General features: G+C 37.9%; 1 pseudogene; it reads left to right on the top strand.

Moving 5' to 3' along the window:
- Positions 1 to 283: 283 nt before the first annotated feature.
- LOC101046476 (nuclear pore complex protein Nup93-like) lies at positions 284 to 2790 on the top strand (annotated as a pseudogene).
- The last annotated feature ends 9886 nt before the right edge of the window (positions 2791 to 12676 follow it).

Below are 12676 nucleotides of genomic sequence, written 5' to 3'. Positions count from 1 at the left end.
TGAAGAAGGTCACTGGTTGCTTGATGGGGTTAGCAATTGTGAATGGCAGTTCTTTCTTGATGTGGCTCTCTTTATGTCTGTTACTGGTGTATAGGAATGCTTGTGATTTTTGCACGTTGATTTTGTATCCTGAGACTTTGCTGAAGTTGCTTATCAGTTTCAGGAGATTTTGCGCTGAGACAATGGGGTCTTCTAGACATAAAATCTTGTCATCTGCAAATAGAGACAATTTGACTCTAGCCGAGCGGTGGAGATGGCTGTTGTACAAGGATCTGCATCTCCAATGGATACTGAGGGGTTTAGTGAGCTCCTTCAGCAACATGAACAGCTTGCTGCTGAGACTGAGGGCATCAGAGCTTCTCCAAGTGGAATGGAACTTACAGGAGATCCAGCAGGTGAGTGAGCACCTGCGTTCCTGTAGCCTCACATGTATGTCCCAGGAGATGGCAGATGTCAAGGCGTCAGCTCTCCTTGGGTCTCGGGGACTTGACATATCCCACATCTTCCAGCGACTGGAGAGTCTGAGTGCAGCCACCACCTTTGAGCCTCTCGAGCCTGTGAAGGACACAGACATTCAGGGCTTCTTAATGAGAAGGACAAGGCCCTGCTGTTTTGCCATTGAAGAGTCTCAGAAGAGGATCTTCGTCATGGCTGAGGAGTACCATCAAGAGTCAATGTTGGTTGAATGGGAGCAAGTGAAACAGTGAATTCTGCACATACTGCTGATTTCTGCACACACATGACTGATGTAGCTTGGTTCACTTTCTTGAGTAAAGTCAAGGGCATCTTCTCCTGATGCCAGGCATAGGCCATCTTGATGCTATCCAGAGAGCTTCTCCCTGGTCAAAGCTCTCTGGATAGCATCAAAATGGCCTATGCCTGGCAGATTTATGTCTATAATGAGAAGACTGTACATGGACACCTGCAGCCTAACCTGGTGGACCTTTGTGCTTCTGTTGCAGAGCTGGATGATAAGAACATTTCTGACATGTGGATCATGGTGAAACAAATGACAGATGTGTTGTTGACACTGGTAACTGAACCCCTGAAGAATCGCAGCAGCATGGAAGTGCACATGGAGTTTGTCAGGCAGGCCTTGGCATACTTTGAACAGAGTTATAAGAATTATACCCTTGTGACTGTCTTTGGAAATTTGAATGAGGCCCAACTGGGCGGGCTGCCTGGAACTTACCAGTTGGTTTGAAGTTTCCTGAACATTTTCTGAACATTTCCGACTCCCTTGCCTGGACTACAGGATGGAGAGGTGGAAGGCCATCCTGTGTGGGCGCTGATTTACTACTGCATACGCTGTGGAGACCTGCTTGCTGCTTCACAGGTAGTTAATCAAGCCCAGCACCAGCTGGGAGAGTTTAAAACCTGGTTCCAGGAGTACGTGAACAGCAAGGACAGAAGGCTGTCCCCAGCTACAGAAAACAAGCTCTGGCTGCATTACCGCAGAGCTCTCAGGGACAATACAGATCCCTACAAGCGGGCTGTGTACTGTATCATTGGCAGATGTGATGTCACTGACAACCAGAGTGAAGTGGCGGACAAAACTGAGGACTACCTGTGGCTGAAGTTGAACCAAGTGTGTTTTGACGACGATGGCACCAGCTCCCCACAACACAGGCTCACTCTCTCATGGTTCCAGAAACAGTCATTGGAAGACTATGGCGAGTCGCAGTTTACAGTGAACCAACAGCCCTTCCTCTACATCCAAGTCCTATTCCTTGACAGCACAGTTTGAAGCTGCAATTGCCTTTCTTTTCTGCATGGAGCAGCTGTGCTGCCATGCTGTCCATGTGGCACTTGTGCTGTTTGAGCTGAAGTTGCTTTTAAAGTCCTGTGGACAGAGTGCTCACCTCCTCAGCCATGAGCCTGGTGACCCTCCTTGCATGTGGCTGCTGAACTTTGTGCGGCTCCTCATGCTCTACACCCAGAAGTTTGAGTCTGTGGACCCAAGGGAGGCCCTTCAGTACTTCTGTTTCCTCAGGGATGAAAAGATAGTCAAGGAGAAAACATATTTCTGCACTGTGTGAGTGAGCTTGTGATTGAAAGCCGAGAGTTCAATATGATTCTTGGGAAACTAGAGAATGACAGATGATGGAAGTAGAAAGCCTGGAGTCACAGATAAATTTACTAGTGACACAAAGCCTATTATCGACAAAGTTGCTTCCATGGCAGAAAATAAGGGACTATTTGAAGAGGCAGCAAAGCTGTATGACCTTGCCAAGAATGTAAACAAGGTACTGGAACTGATGAACAAACTGCTGAGCCCTGTTGTCCACCAGATCAGTGCCCCGCAGTTCAACAAGGGAAGACTGGAGAACATGGCGCTGTCCATTGCCAAATGGTGTAGAGCTCAAGGAATAAGCACAAATAAATTTGTGGACTCTACGTTCTATCTTCTTTTGGACTTGATCACCTTTTTTGATGAGTATCATAGTGGCCATATTGATAGACCTTTTGATATAATTGAACACTTGAAGCTGGTGCCCCTGAATCAGGAAAGTATGGAAGAGAGAGTAGCTGCTTTCAGAAATTTCAGCAATGAAATCAGGCACAACCTCTCAGAAGTGCTTCTTGTCATCATGAACATCTTGTTCACACAGTTTAAGAGGCTCAAGGGGACACGTCCATCCTTGTCATCCAGGCCCCAGTGTATCATTGAGGACCGTGACTTTCAACTCCAAAGCCCGAACCCTGATTACCTTTGCTGGAATGATACCCTACTGAATGTCTGGGGACACCAATGCAAGGCTGGTGCAGATGGAGGTCCTCATGAATTAAGTGCCATGTTTTGGGGGCTTCTGAGTCTGCATACTGTCTGTACATCAGGCACATGTGTCCACTAGGGTGGGGTTTCTGGTTTTGTTTCTGCTGTGTTTCGGTTTGGTTTCTGTATTATATATTTTTGTCAACACCAATAAATTTCTTTCACTGTTTTATTTAGTTTTCTGCCATATTGCTGTGTTCAAAGTAATTGTCAATTACATTGATTTTTGCCAATTATACCATATATTCCTTATTAACTCATGGAATAGGTTTTGCTTGAAGTTCATTTAGTGAAATAACATTGCTGCTCTTATTTTAAATTTATTTTGTCCAATACGTATCTCCATTTTTTTTCTTTTCAGCCTTTCTTACTATTTGTGCCTCTTTTAAATAGCACATAGCAGAAATTTTTGTTCTGTTAGAAGCATTTGAATAATGCTTTCTATTTTAGTTATTTTATCATTATTTTGAGATGGAGAATCACTCTGTTGCCCAGACTGGAATTAGGTGGTACGATCTTGACTCACTGCAGCCTCTGACTCCTGGGTTCCAATGATTCTTCTACCTCAGGCTCCTGAGTGCTGAGACTACAGGTGCACACCACCACACCCGACTAATTTTTGTATTTTTAGTAGAGACAGGGTTTTGTCGTATTTTTATTTTTAGTAGAGACAGAGTTGCATCATGTTGGCTAAGCTGGTCTCTTACTCCTGATGGAGGAGATTCAACCACCACTGCCTCCCAAATTGCTAGATTACAGGCATGAGCCACTGTACCTTACCTTCTTTATATTTAAATAGATATGTTTTGACAAATATTATTTTACCTGTAGATTAAAATTAAATATTTACTAAGCCACATCTCATGATAATAAAGCACTTTCACTTCCTTACTTTCTTTTTCTCCCATAGCTAACACCTAATTTGTTAACTCAGATTTGAAATTTAGTTTCAGGAAATTAGGTTTTTCTTATAAACTCTTCAATTTTAAGAATGAATCGCCGGGCGCGGTGGCTCAAGCCTGTAATCCCAGCACTTTGGGAGGCCGAGGCGGGTGGATCACGAGGTCAAGAGATCGAGACCATCCTGGTCAACATGGTGAAACCCCGTCTCTACTAATGGTGCAAAAAATTAGCTGAGCATGGTGGCACGTGCCTGTAATCCCAGCTACTCAGGAGGCTGAGGCAGGAGAATTGCCTGAACCCAGGAGGCGGAGGTTGCGGTGAGCCGAGATCGCGCCATTGCACTCCAGCCTGGGTAACAAGAGCGAAACTCCGTCTCAAAAAAAAAAAAAAAAAAAAGAATGAATCAACTATTGTATTTCAGTTTCTGGTGATGTTATTACCATCACCTTTTATTTAACTACATGTCATTTACAATTTTTTTGTACTGTTTCCCTATTTAAGATATATTTTCTGTAGTATTTTCTCTTGGTTGTAGTATTTATTTTGGAAGGAAGAGTGGATTATATGTTTTCTATGCCACTGAATGTGTAAGAATACTCCATAAATGAACTGCTCTTGTTTTTCTAAACTTAAGTTCTGATTCCAAACCATATATTTGTGAATACATAAAACTAAATGCTTTTAATAGCACCCAAGTTACACTTTGAATGTTTTGTTACTTAGAAATTTCTTCCCCTTCACTAGCAGCATTTTGGTCAAAGCTATTCAACCAAGTCCTTAGAAAGTTCAGAACTTTCCCACCTCTTCCTTTTTTTCTTTCTTTTTTTTTTTTTTTTTTTTTTTTTTTTTTTTTTTTTGAGCCCTCTAAGCTATTCCAACCTCTGCCTGTTACCCAGTTCCAAAGTCACTTTCACATTTTTGGGTATGTTTATAGTAGCATCTCACTCTCTGCAGTACCAATTTACTGTATTAGTGCATTCTCATGCTGCTATAAGGAACTGCCTGATACTGGATAATTTATAAAGGTAAAAGGTTTAATAACTCACAGTTCTGCATGGCTGGGGAGGTCTCAGGAAATTACATTCATGGTGGAAAGGGAAGCAAACATGTCCTTTTTCACATGACGGAAGTAAGGAAAAGTGCTGAGCAAAAGGGGTAAAAGCCCCTTATAAAACCAACAGATCTCCTGAGAAAGAACTCACTATGATGGGAACAGCATGGGTGTAACTGCCCCCATATTCAATTACTCTCCACCACGTACCTCCCATGAAACATAGGGGTTATGGAAACTACAGTTCAAGAAGAGGTTTGTGTGGGAATACAGCCGAACCATATCAAGAAGTTCTCATGTGAGTAAAATGGGGATATGGATCAGAGAAGGTCAGAGTTTCTTGATATATTTTAGTGGAGCAGGTCATCACGGCAGAACAGTGTCTCTTGTAGGCAATATGAAGAGTGCAGTGTTTTGGCAAGCATAGTTCTTGATGTCCTAATGGAGTTCTATTTGACTCAGCCATCAAGACCCCTAAGATAGTTGCAGAAGTGGAAGCGTTTCCACTAAGTGTTTCATAGCCTTCTAGGTCTACTACTCTCCTTTTCATCCCCATAACCACCTGTATTTTAAAAATTAGTAACCTGTACCAAGAAGTCTCAGAGATGCTGAAACTTCAAATGTAGGGTGTGCATATTTTACTAGTTTAGTTGTCTAGTCAATGAATTGAAAGAATTAGTACTTTAAAATACATGTTATTTGATATCTTAGAACAGCAGAACAGGGAGATCATATGATGTCCAAGTGAGTTTTAGGGTCTGCAGTATGAGATAATTTCCTTAGGCAACAAGAAGATATAAAACAATATAAAAGGATAAAATAACAAAATGCTTGTTTAGTGACAACTGGAGAACTGTACAAGAGTGTTTCAAAAAGTTCATGGAAAAATGGAATTAAAAGACAAAAATTAAAACTGTAATCTTTATTTCTCATACTGAGCTCCATTTAAGTTCAAGACATTTTTGAAAGCAATGACATGAGTCATTTAGTCCACTCCAAAAGAAATGAGGCTCCTGGGAATTAGCCATGTGAATGCAGTCTTTTTTATGTTAATGAAAGAAAAATGAATGCCCTTTATAGATTTTTATTTTTAAGATTAGTGATATGGTTTGATTATGTCCTCACTCACATCTCATTTTGAATTACAACTCCCATAATTCCAACATGTTGTTGGAGGGACGTGGTCTGAGATAATTAAATATTGGTGGCAGTTTTCCCCAACTGTTCTCATGGTAGTGAATAAGTCTCACAAGTTCTTATGGTTTTATCAGGAGTTTCCCCCTTTTCACTTGGCTCTCATTCTCCCTTTGCTTGCTGCCATGTAAGATGTGAATTTGTTCTTCCCTTGCCTTCTGCTATAATTGTGAGGCTTCCCCAACCACGTGGAAATGTGAGTCCATTAAGCCTCTTTTTCTTTATAAATTATCTTTACATGGTATGTCTTTATCAGCAGTGTGAAAATGGATTCATATAATTAGAAAGTGAAAATAAATCCAAATAAGATAATCAAGACTGTAATATGTATGCCTAATGATTTCACATCAAAATTCTTACAAATCGCCTTTGTTTGAGGAGAGAAATGAACAGGAGAATCTCCTGGTGGGAAAAGACTCTGGTGAAGATTTCCTGGCCTTTTTTTGAGGGGGGCTAAAGCTTTGTCTAACTTTCTGAAAACACTTTCACAATAAGTTAATGTTATTATCTTTTGGCTCTTTACAAAGTCAACAAAAGAAATACCTTAAACATCTCCAAAAAATTACTGCAATAACCTTAGTTCTTAACTGGTGCACATTTGCTTTGACTGGATCACTTTTGCTTCTTGCTAGCCATTGCTTTGATTATGCTTTGTCTTCAGGATCACATTGGTAAAGCCATGTTCCACCTCCTGTAATAATTCTTTAAAGAAATGCTTTATAATAAAATAATTTACATTCCTTTGGGTATATATCCAGTAATGGGATTGCTGGGTCACATGGTATTTCTGGTTCTAGATCCTTAAGGAATGCTACACTGACTTCAACAATGGTTGAAGAAATTTATATTTTCACCTACAGTGTAAGAGTGATCCTATTTCTCCACAGCTTTGACAGCATCTGTTGTTTCTTAACTTTTCAATAATCAGCATTCTAACTGGCATGGGATAGTATTTCATTGGGGTTTTGATTTACATTTCTCTAGTGATTAGTGATGTTGGGCTTGTTTAAAATATATTTGTTGGCCACATAAATCTTTTCTTTTGAGAAGGATCTCTTTATGTCCTTTGCCCACTTTTTGATGGAATTGCTTGTTTTTTTTCTTTGTTTCTTGTACATTTCTTTAAGTTCATTGTAAGTGCTGGATATTAGACCTTTGTCAAATGGGTAGATTGCAAAAAATTCTCCTATTCTATGGGTTGCCTGTTTGCTCTGATGTTAGTTTCTTTTGCTGTGTAAAAGCTCTTTAATTAGATCCCACTTGTCAATTTTTGCTTTTGTTAGAATTGCTTTTTGTGATTCATCATAAAATATTTGCCCATTCTGCTATAAAGATACATTCATGAGTATGTTTATTCCAGCACTATTCACAATAGCAAAGACATGGAATTAACCCAAAGCCTCATCAACAATAGACTGGATAAAGAAAATGTGGTACATATACACTATGGAATAATATGCATCCATGAAAAGAAGCAACATCATGTACTTTGTGGGGACTTGGATGGAACCGAAAGCCATTATCCTCAGCAAACTAACACAGGTATAGAAAACCAACCATTACATGTTCTCACTCGTAAGTGAGATCTGAACAATGAGAATACATTGACACAGGGAGGGAACAACACACATCGGGGCTTTTCAGGAGGGTAGGGGAAGGGAGAGCATCAGGATAAATAGCTAATATATGTGATATATGTGGGATTTAAAACTTAGGTGATGGGTTGATAGGTGCTGCTAACCATTAGGGGACACATTTACCTATGTTACAAACCTGCACTTTCTGTACATGTATCCTGGAAATTAAAATAAAATTAAATAAGTAAAAGAAATGCTTCAGGATGTTGATCTCACTTGAAAATTTCCAATGAAAGCTTTACTCTTATCTGGAGCTGAGCTGGGCACAACAGTTTTGGTACTCATTGAGTGGAAAGTTTGGCCAATTTTAATTTTTCAGTAAAAGTTTAAGCTGAATCACTTGCAATGTGTATCGTGTTGGCTATTATATATCCTGTTGTGAATCCTTTTCAATTATGTCATAATGAAGATTAAATTTTTCCTAATGAATTGATGTGAATTGTCCACTGCTGTGGGCTTCATCTTCAACATCATCTTGTCCCTTCTTAAAGTGAATCATCTATTATTTGTAAACTATTGACTTAATTGGGGCATTACTATGAAGCACCAATGATTTCACCATTCTCATGCTCAATTTTCATCATACTTAAAATTTGTTCTTACTTTACTTTAGCAGAATACATGTTGCTGTGATGGGGGCTCTTCTCAAATTGTTGTCTTATTCTTAATGCTTCAAAGTAGATCCTGTAGAGACACGTTATAACAAGTCTGTATGTGTTTATTTTGGTGCAAAAAAAAAAAATCCATGCATAGCTTTTTTTTCCTAATACACTCATTCCCTGAATTTTTAAAAGCCATCTTATATAGGATTGAGCATATTTGAGTACATTTACATGTATGTGTGTGATTATGAGTGAGAGTAGGTAGATTTGAAGAATAAATCATCAAGTATTTCTAATATTTTGTCTTACTTTCAGGCATTATCAACTTGCTTTTTTATTATAAACATGCTCAGATAACTAGTAAGTACATTAGAAATAAATAAAATAGAAGTTCAAATATTTAAACTATGTAGTATGTTGTAGGAGCCAAAGGAAAATTCTTTGCCCTCTAAGTGTTCGCTGAAAAAATCAACTTTCAGATGGTAGGTTAATTGGATAAAATTCATCCCAGTTTTATTATTGTGTAAAGAATAAAAACCATAGAGTGACTACACACTTTCCAAGGGGGTTCAGAAGCTAAAATACCATCCTGGGAAAACAAGTTATGGCAGAGAAGAGATGAATTTTGTTGAGGGACAATGAGAGAGTACTAGGGAGAATGAATGCATTAGAAAACAGAGATTAACTTCTAAATCGTTTCCTCTAGAATTTGAATGAGTTGGAGACACAGAGGTTATGCTATTTAAGGGTTTGTTCAGGTATAGTTGCATTCTTGGTCTTACAGAGAAGAGAAAAAATCATGTTCTCTTTGTTGGTTCTGGATCTTAGGCAGATAAAAAAAAAAGTTCGATTTCATCCTGCCCTTTCAGAGAGATGGAGGGTGTTAGGTGTGTAAAGAAGGTTTGAGAGACCTTGAGGCTTCTTCAGTTTAGCCTGTCAAAGTGTCATATTTGGAGTATCTGTTTCTGAGCCCCCAAAAATGTCAATAAAACACAACTTGTATGTCTTATATATACAATTCTAAGTATAATCTATTGAATTATTTAATCAGACCTCTCTTTACTGGACTTAGCTGTGTTTTAAGCCCCACCTATTGTATAGTTCCATGGGGGCTTGGACCTGTTTTGGACAGTACCTTACCTGGACAATGTTACATCTCTCTCTGTCTCAGGAGAATTTGTGGGACCTGCTATATATTCACATGTGTTTTGGAATTGAAGAGGTACATATCTGAAGGCAATGCTAAGTTAGCATGAGGTGTGACTCTATGGATAGATGTTTTTCTCTTTCATCCTACAGGTGAACAATTTTAATGTGCATTCTATACAGCTCTTTAGACGGTCGTGGCAGGACTGTTTCACAGTTTTCCACAGTAGAGAAGACAACTCAGTACCACACTTGGCCATTATCACTCCTTCTTTATCTGTTTTAGTCTCTTCAATCCTTCACAGTTGTTAACTGAGCTCACAACCCCAAATAATTCTTTCTCAAGTTAAGAATTTATTTTACACTTTGTTTTCTGGGAATGTGGATCTCAGGCTAGAAAAATTCACTCTCATGGGGCCGGGCGCGGTGGCTCAAGCCTGTAATCCCAGCACTTTGGGAGGCCGAGGCGGGTGGATCACGAGGTCAAGAGATCGAGACCATCCTGGTCAACATGGTGAAACCCCGTCTCTACTAAAAATACAAAAAAGTAGCTGGGCATGGTGGCATATGCCTGTAATCCAAGCTACTCAGGAGGCTGAGGCAGGAGAATTGCCTGAACCCAGGAGGCGGAGGTTGCAGTGAGCCAAGATCGCGCCATTGCACTCCAGCCTGGGTAACAAGAGCGAAACTCCGTCTCAAAAAAAAAAAAAAAAGAAAAATTCACTCTCATTATGAAAATATTATATCCAAATATAAAATGAATTAATACTGAAATGTGAAAGAAAAAATATCCATTATCTTGCAGGTAGTGATAATAATTGCTATTATCTTGTTTCAAAAATGCAATTTGGTAATTTATTATTAATATTTTCCCAGTTTGGGTTTTATAAATTGGATTAATATCTATATTTCAGAAATCTTATACATAGTCTAACCAGATATTTTTAGATATACAGTATTTGGATCAAGATCTGATTATATATGTTATTATACTTATTGTAAAATTATTTCTTGTAATGTATCAATTTATTACATCTTGAAATTTATAAAAGAACTAATTCAAGCCTTCACTTGCCAACACTATTATATTTCATTCTTTTAACAAGTCATAAAATAACATTTCATTGATTTTGTTTCATATCTTTACAAACTGAACTATTTTTGAATATGCTTTTTGAACATTTCACTTTTTCTTTTCAAATTTATTCCAATTTATTTTATTCAATTTTTCTATTACAACAAAAATAGTATTTTATTGTTTGTCTTCTCTTATTACAACAAAAATAGTATTAACTGAAATAATCAGTACATCTAATTTTATTTTTAATTTGATTTTATACTTACTTATTTGATTTTTAAATCTCTGGTCTTATGCCAAATTATACTAGGATCTCTCTACCCTTTTTTCTTCCATTAAAAAGATGCAAATCTCTTCCTAAAAAACTGCTGGTTAATTTTGTGCTCTCTACAATAATACTTTATTCCCACTTAAAATTCAATTTCACAAAAGGAACAGAACCTATAGACTGGTAATATAGGGTATGGACTAGAGTACACTTTCAATTCTCCCCACGTCCTTTCTATTTAGAGCTTTCATAACGTGGAACTGTTCCTTCTAAATTTTGCAATGCATTTTTTGATTCTAATCTTACCTCCTTCCAATTGGCTTTTCAGAGATTTCTAGTACAACTGTCATCATTCTATATTAGGATCTCCAGTATACCACTTTTTCTGAGTCCTCTCATTAGCTTTTTTCTTTCCTGTCACATTCTTCCTCCACAGCTTAAAATCCTAGATCAATTATTGCAACACGTAAACTTCATTTACCCTGTATTTTTGTTGCCTCAATAGTCAAAAGTCTAACCCTGGATGAATGCAATTAGTGTTAGTTTTTATTTTTGCCTATATTCTGGCAGACAAACACTATTGCAATAAGTCACACAAAAGGAAAACATACCCAAACAACTATAAATTATAACCCAATAAAGCATCAATTATCTATCTTCATCCTTTGCAATGTTAGTATTAGCTTTTATAGAATTAATTTTCTATAAATAATAACCATTTCAAATCATCTTCTTCTGAGTTCTCCCTGAGTTTATTCTCACATTGCCTTATACTTTACAATAAAAATAGGAGTAATCATATTTATTACCATGAGATATGTGTCCATTCTGTTCTTGCTAAAAGAGGAAATCTTTCTTCTTCTACTGAGAATTAACCCTTTCTTTGTGCCCTTTAACCACTTCTCATATAGATCCTTTTTATAAACTTTTAAATTTTCTTAAACCCTTTCATTAAAAAATAATAACCTAGAGAAACAGGGGAATGACTGCCTCTCCCCTCTGCCTTGTATTTACCTGTTATCTTTAGCTCTTCATCCGTCTGTCTTCATTTCTGTATTCTTCATTGGGATTCCATTTGTCTCAACTCAAATAACTCTAAGGTTATCAGTGGCTTCTACACTGCTAAATACATGGGTTATACTTAAATCTATATAGTTAAATCTCTTGTTATATCCAGCTCTTTTAGCCACTTCATTTGGCATAAGAATTTCTACTTACTACAAAGAATTTTTGCTGTGAGATTTAGTTGGAATTGATGGTACTCTTGAAATCCTAAGAAGGATTACCAAATTGAAATATTTCATCCATGTTACTAAATAACCAGGAAAGAACAAGCACATGATTAAGCAAAGTCAGTCACAGAAACTATCATTCCTTTGCTGCTCTGTGAGCTTATTTCCCGTATTACTCAATTGGAAAAGGATAAGAAACAATAGCATCAAAGGTGGTTAAAAGAATTTGCTCCCGAGCTTGACTGTTGACCAGTTTGTTCCCCTTCTTTCAAAGAAGGAATTAAATATACAAATTTTATATTGTTTACAGTAATATAGCTAGATCCTTACTGGGAGCAGAGGAGAGAAAGAACATAATCCCGGTTACCTTGGACAGCAGACTGTGTCTCTAACAGAACTCAAATTCTGGCTCTGAAAGTAGACGGGAGTCTGACCTTGATCTTCCACTGCCATTTTTTGGACACATTGTTTTATAAATTTTATGTCAGCCACAACTTGATTAATTTATGTTTGTCTATTTGCTGCAAAAGAAAAGTTTATCTCTGGTTCTAGTAACATGAAACTCTTTATTCCTGTTTTCATTGTGACTTTTATGCTTTTTAAATTTATTTATTTTACTTTAGTTGCATACTATATCTGGCATTTCTCCCCAGGTTATCCCTCCCCATCCCCCGCTGTCTCTCCCCTAACTTCCCCAACTGCCCCCAGTGTGTGATGCTCCTCTCCCTGAGTCCATGTGTTCTCATTGTTTAACACCCACCCATGAGTGAGAACATATGGTGTTTGGCT

The sequence above is a fragment of the Saimiri boliviensis genome, chromosome 4 (genome assembly GCF_048565385.1).
Source record: "Saimiri boliviensis isolate mSaiBol1 chromosome 4, mSaiBol1.pri, whole genome shotgun sequence".
NCBI lineage: Eukaryota > Metazoa > Chordata > Mammalia > Primates > Cebidae > Saimiri > Saimiri boliviensis.
Note: the sequence above shows the minus strand (reverse complement) of the source record. Positions and strands in the feature narration are given on the sequence as shown.